This window comes from Kogia breviceps, chromosome 19, assembly GCF_026419965.1.
Source record: "Kogia breviceps isolate mKogBre1 chromosome 19, mKogBre1 haplotype 1, whole genome shotgun sequence".
Lineage (NCBI taxonomy): Eukaryota > Metazoa > Chordata > Mammalia > Artiodactyla > Physeteridae > Kogia > Kogia breviceps.
In genome coordinates this window covers 4776355-4782981 of record NC_081328.1, presented here as the reverse complement: position 1 = coordinate 4782981, position 6627 = coordinate 4776355, and positions in this window count along the sequence as shown.

The window sequence follows — 6627 nt, the reverse complement described above, 5'->3', positions numbered from 1 at the left end:
TGTTTACCTGTTTTATATATATAGTCGTGTGTATATGTTCATCCCAAACTCCTAGTTTATCCCTCCCCTCCTTCCCCTTTGGTAACCATAAGTTTGTTTTCTATGTCTGTGAGTCTATTTCTGTTTTGTAAATAAGTTCACTCGTATCATTTTTTTAGATTCCACATATAAGCAGTGTCATATATTTGTCTCTGTGTGACTTACTTCACTAGGTGTGATGCTCTCTAGGTCCGTGCATGTTGCCGCAGATGGCAAGGTTTCATTCTTCCTCATGGCTGAGTAATATTCCATTGTATATATATATATCCCCCCCTTCAAAATGTCCACAGAACCGCCATTCTCCCATAAAGAAAAATTAGCAAAAAGTCTGCATCAGCTTTGCAAAACGAGGAAAGGGCGTTTTCTGCGTGAAAAAAACTCTGAGGGCTTTCGGTTAAATGTAGTGCCCAACTGAACCCACCCACGGTTTCAGACACGCAGTGCAGCACGCACCTTGAGCAGTGAAGGAAAAAGCACCCAGAGGTGAGCTTGGAAGCTCACCTTGAGAGTTTGGTGGAACGACGTGTGAGTAGCGTTAAAGTATTGCTGGAATGAGTGGGAAAGTTGAGGCCAGTTGACAAGGCTGCCAACATCGTTGAGAGATGATTCAAAGAAACTCTACATGAAAAAAAAAAAATTATGAGACGGGGGAAATGTGAACAGAGGCTGGATATTTAATGATTTCAAGTAATTACTGTTAGAAACAGACTCACAGACGTAGAGAACAGACTTGTGGTTGCCGAGGGGAGGGGGGAAGGAGAGGGGTGGACGGGGAGTTTGGGGTCGGTAGATGCAAACTATTACATTTAGAACGGATCAACAACAAGCTCCTACTGTAGAGCACAGGGAACTCTATCCAATGTCCTGGAATGAACCATAATAGAAAAGAATATTTTAAAAGGAATGGATATATATGTATAACGGAGTCACTGCCGTACAGCAGAAATTAGCACAACCTTGTAAATCAACTATACATCAGTTTTTAAACATACGTTTATTTATTTATTTATTTATTTATTTATTTTTGGCTACGTTGCGTCTTCGTTGCTGCGCGCGGGCTTTCTGTAGTTGCGGCGAGCGGGGGCTACTCTTCGTTGCGGGGCGCAGGCTTCTCGTTGCGGAGCACGGGCTCTAGGCGCGCGGGCTTCAGTAGTTGTGGCTCTTGGGCTCTAGAGCTCAGGCTCAGTAGTTGTGGCTCTTGGGCTGTAGAGCTCAGGCTCAGTAGTTGTGGCTCTTGGGCTGTAGAGCGCAGGCTCAGTAGTTGTGGCTCTTGGGCTGTAGAGCGCAGGCTCAGTAGTTGTGGCGCACGGGCAGGGATCTTCCCGGACCAGGGCTCGAACCCGTGTCCCCTGCATTGGCAGGCGGATTCTTAACCACTGCGCCGCCAGGGAAGTCCCGTATATACATCCGTTTTTTAAAATAAAATTAAATAAATAAATGATTGAACGTCATTACTGTTAGAATTTTTAGATATAGTAACGGGACATGGAACTTCGGTTGTGCTTTTTAGAAAGAGTTTATATTTTTCAGAGATATACACTGAAATAGAGTTGATCCTCATTTTTTGTGATTCCGTCTTTGCGAATTTGCCTCCTGCTGAAATTTATTTGTATCCCCCAAATCGATGCTCACGGTGTTTTCCCAGTCATTGGGGGACATGAGCGGAGGGGTGAAAACGGAGTCATCCGACACCCCACCTGAGGTCAGCAAGGCAACAGCCGCCCTGTGTCCCTTTTGCCATCCATTTAGTGCCACATGTTTTGCATTTGTGTGCCTTTTGCTGGTGACTTTATTGTTTAAAAGGGTCCCCAAGCATATGCTGAAGTGCTGTCTGGTGTCCCTAAGCGTGGGAAGGCTGTGATGTGCGTTTCGGAAGAAAGATAAGCGTGTGAGATAAGTTTCCTTTGGGCGTGAGTTACGGCTCTGTTGGCCATGAGTTCTGTGTTAATGAATCCATGATATATAGTCACTAAGGTGTCTTTAAACAGACATACACATAAAACAAGAGTATGTATTAATCAGTTGACAAAAAGTTTGTGACCAGAGGCTCTCAGGAACCTAACCCTGTATGTTTCCAAGAGCCAGGGTTGAGTATTTGCTATTTCGGTATTCACGAGACTTTAAAAAACATCACTACCACGAATAACAGGAATCAGCTGTCAACACGGATGAACTGATGTGTGTCTGAAATCTGCTTCAGAATCATCCAGAGGACCAGAAGCAGGAATATAAATGAAACAGGTTAGCCCTGAGTAACTCGCTGAAGGAAAGCTCATTACGCTCTTCTCTCAACTTTTGTATATATTTGAAACTGCCCATAACCGAGAGGTTTTATTTTTAAAAGAGAGAGTGAGAGAGAAGAGCAGAAACCCAAGTGTGGCCTTTTCTTCAGGCATTAGAAGAATCATTTCATGTATTCTCTAAAGAAATATAATTATTTAGAAAGAGGATGAATTAAATTTCACGTTCAGTATAAATGATCCAGGGCCACGTAAAGTTAACATATACAAATCCGCAAAAGCAAAAGACAGTGAACGAGTGTGGGGCTTTTATAAATTGTAAGGTAATATAGAAACTTCCATGTTGTTTTAGAAAGGGAAAAGCGAAAGGCAAGAGACATCTAAATAAAAGACCACGTTCTGCCATTTCATTATAATAAAGCTCAGTTTCTAACCTTCACTCTTGTTTATCCCATTAATAAAACTGCTTCAGGCTCCTGGGAGGGCTTTGGCCCCTCTGCCCCAGCTTAGCCTCTGAGAGCTCAGAGCAGGTCAAGGGCAGGGGCAAACGCCCTCCTTTATCTCCATAGGTTTCCATCCCGATGTCTCCACTTGCACTCAAGCCCTCGGACGCTAATTCAAGTCACGTGTCCCAAGTTAAAGCCTTTCTATCGTTCCATCTTCCCTCACCTCTAACAGTGTCCTCCAAATGCATCCTGGGTGGTCCTAGAGCTCCAGGGAGATTTCCCAGGAGTGGGAAAAGCAGGGAAAACTAAAGGAGCCCGCAGCATGGAACCACAGCACTTTTCTTTTTGAATTGAAATATAGTTGATGTACAATGTTGTGTTAATTTCTGCTGTACAGCAAAATGATTCAGTTATACATATATATATATATATATACATTCTTTTTTTATATATTCTCTTCCATTATGGTTTATCCCAGGATATTGAATATAGTTCCCTGTGCTCTACAGTAGGACCTTGTTGCTTATCCATCCCGTATATAATAGCTCACATCTGCTGACCCCAAACTCCCCGTCCACCCCTCCCCCAACCCCCTCCCCCTTGGCAGCCACCAGTCTGTTCTCTGTGTCCCTAATTCTGCTTCTGTTTCATAGATAGGCTCATTTGTATCATTTTTTAAAAGATTCCGCATATAAGCGATATCATACGCTATTTCTCTTTCTCTGTCTGACCTACTTTACTCAGTATGATAATCTCTAGTTCCATTCACGTTGCTGCAAATGGCATTATTTCACTCTTTTTTATGGCTGCGTAATATTCCTCTGTATGTATGTACCACATCTTCTTTATCCACTCATCTGTCGATGGCCACTTAGGTTGCTTCCGTGTCCTGGCTATTGTAAATAGTGCTGCTATGAACATAGGGGTGCATGCGTCTTTTTGAATTACAGGTTTGTCCAGCTATATGCCCAGGAGTGGGGTTTCTGGATCATACGGTAGCTCTATTTTTAGTTTTCTGAGGAACCTTCATACCGTTTTCCATAGTGGCTGCACAAACTTACATTCACAGCAACAGTGTAGGAGAGAACCACACCGCTTTTATCTGCTTTATAATTTGGGTTTTGCACAAGATTTTTGCAAGGGGAAAAAAAAATAGTCTGCTTCTTAGGAAGAAAAAAAAATTGCACACGCCAAACTTCTGAGATACACGGTACACTGAGGGGACGTGAGGGCCTGATGGAGACACATCACAGCTGTTCCCCGTGAACCTGGCTCACTTCAGGTGAAAGACACACTTCCTCAGAACATTTCACTCTGTTTCCGTAGAGAAACCAAGCCCCTCTGCAGCCCAGATCAACACCGGTACCTCTGAGATGCTTAGCGCCGGCCGCCTCAGGCTGAGAAAGATTTGGAGAACCCGAGAGATTTCTGAGTCACCGTCCTCATCACCATTTCTTGAGAGCCTTTTGTTTGCCAGTGGTTGCGCTAGTTACTTTGCATTTATTATTTTATTTAATCCTCTCAACAAACTCGCCGGCTAGGTGGCGGCTTTCTCATGTATTAGTCAGCACCCTTTTACAGGCAAGTGACAGGTACCCAGACCCCAAGCCACAGAAACTCACAGGAACCAAGTGCCAGAAACACCAGACAGAGCCTGTCTCTGGAAGGCCCAAAACCCAGGGCTCCAACACTGAAAGGCTGGCCACTGCCTTTACTCTCCTTGGTGTCTCTCTTCACCTTGACTTGAACCCACAGAGGGGTCACTGGACGCGCTTGCTTTGTCACTGCAGTATTCTCAGCAGATGGACCAATGCCTAGCATGTGGAAGGCACTCAGAATATAACTGTTGAATGAATGGATGGAGTGAAAGCAGGATATGGGTTTTTGTTGGTCCCGTTACCCTGTGCTCATGCCAAAGACACAGGCACTTCCCGGTGTACAGTGTATCAGGGTGAGCACTGAGCGAGTGCATCCTCCAGCCTCTCCAGCCGGCCTCCATTAATAGATGATTCCATCTCTTCCCTCATATTTAGCTAAGTTGGCATTCTGCATGTTTTTTTAAATGTGATATGTGTGAATCTAGAGGTAAAACAAGACCAGAACACTCTGAAATAGACAGGCAGGTGTGCACACACAGCTGCCGTTGACTTTGGGTTATTGCGGAGACTACCACGATTTTTCAAGGAATAAACCCTCTTTGTTACAGTCTACCAAGTAATTGCACTATGCTCTTATAATTTTAATTTGGAAAAGAAGCGTCTTCCCATGGGTTTGGTCCTGAAGAAAGTCGAGTACTTGACCTCAGCTCTCCCTACATAAAATGAAAGTTTTAGACAAAAGGTTCAAGGAATCTTCTGGTTCCTTCTGAATTTCCTTCTACTTGTCACTCACCCACACTTATGCCTAGTTGTCATCAGTATTTGTTCACTACAGTAAGTCCCCTACATACGAACAAGTTCCGTTCAGAGAGCGGGTTTGGAAGTCCAGTTTGTTCGTAAGTCCAACTACGTTAGCCTAGGTACCCAACGGACACAATTGGCTATATTGTACTGTACAGGTTTATAATACTTTTCACACAAATAATACATTAAAACATTTAAAAAATAAAACATTTTTAACCTTCCAGGACAGTACCTTGAAAAAGGACAGTAGTGCAGGACAACAGCCGACACACGGGCTGGCAGCGAGTGACCAGGCAGGAAGGGTTACTGACAGGAGGGGGAGGAGGAGGTGGGAGGTGGTAGAGCTGAAGGATCGTCAGCGATAGGAGACGGCGGGCTGGCTGCAATGTCACTCACGCCTGACGTTGGTGGCACAGGTGCTGATTCCTTGCTGGGACCAGATGCACGTTCACATATTTGAAAGTTCGAAACTTGAAGGTTCGTATATAGGGGACTTATGTACTTGGGTCCAAATCCAGTGTATTTTCCTCCATTTGGGCTTTTAAGAAGTTGCTGTATTTCCCCTACATCAGCCTCAGGAAGGCACTCTAGTACTTGCGAAAATATAAGCTGCTAGTAAGGCTTCTAGAAAGGGAAACAGACAGTAAACAAGTAATACCATACGATGTTATTTAAGAGAGAAATCATGATTTATTAATTTTATTAAATTAGTTAAGATATATAATGTCAGGTAGTAAAAAGGTAAAGACATAAAGCAATGCTGTCCAGTAGAAGTGTTTACTTTCTACTAGCCGCATTTAAAAAGTAAAAAAAAAAAAAAAGTGGTCAAATTACTTTTCATGATATATTTTAGAAAACCAAATATATCCGAACTCTGGTCAACGTGTAATGAATATAAACGTGGAGCTATTTTCCATGATTGTTTTCTCATACTAAATCTCCAAAATTCACTTAAAAAAATCTGTGAGACCGAAGTATATTTGACACTTTCAGCCTGTTTCAGTGTGGGCGCTCAGCGTTCAGTGGTTAAAGGGGAGTCGGTAGGCGCATCAAACAATCAAGTTGTTTAACAGGAACATCACTGACACCCCATGAGCTTTCAAATTTAAGTGAAAGACAATTAAAAATTCAGTGACACTAGTCACATATCGCGTGCCGTGTAGCCGTGTGTCTCCTGGCCACCACGTGGAAGAGCAAAGCCGAGGGGGTTACAGGGTGGGAGACGGGGGAGAAGGCAGCTGCAAGTAAAGAAGTCAGGAAGGTCTCGTGTGGAGATGACCCTCGAGCAGAGAGACATGACTGCAATGAGGGAGGGAGTCTGCCAAGACGGGAGGGAACAGCGTTCCAGGAAAAGAGAAATAAAAATGGCAAGGGTCCTGAAAATGGGACCAAAAAAATCCCAACGCATGTACGACCTCCAAAGACACGGCCTCGGGAGTCTGTCTACATGTCCTGAGGATGCCATCGTGGTGCAAGATCTCCTTGGCGTTTGGGGCACAA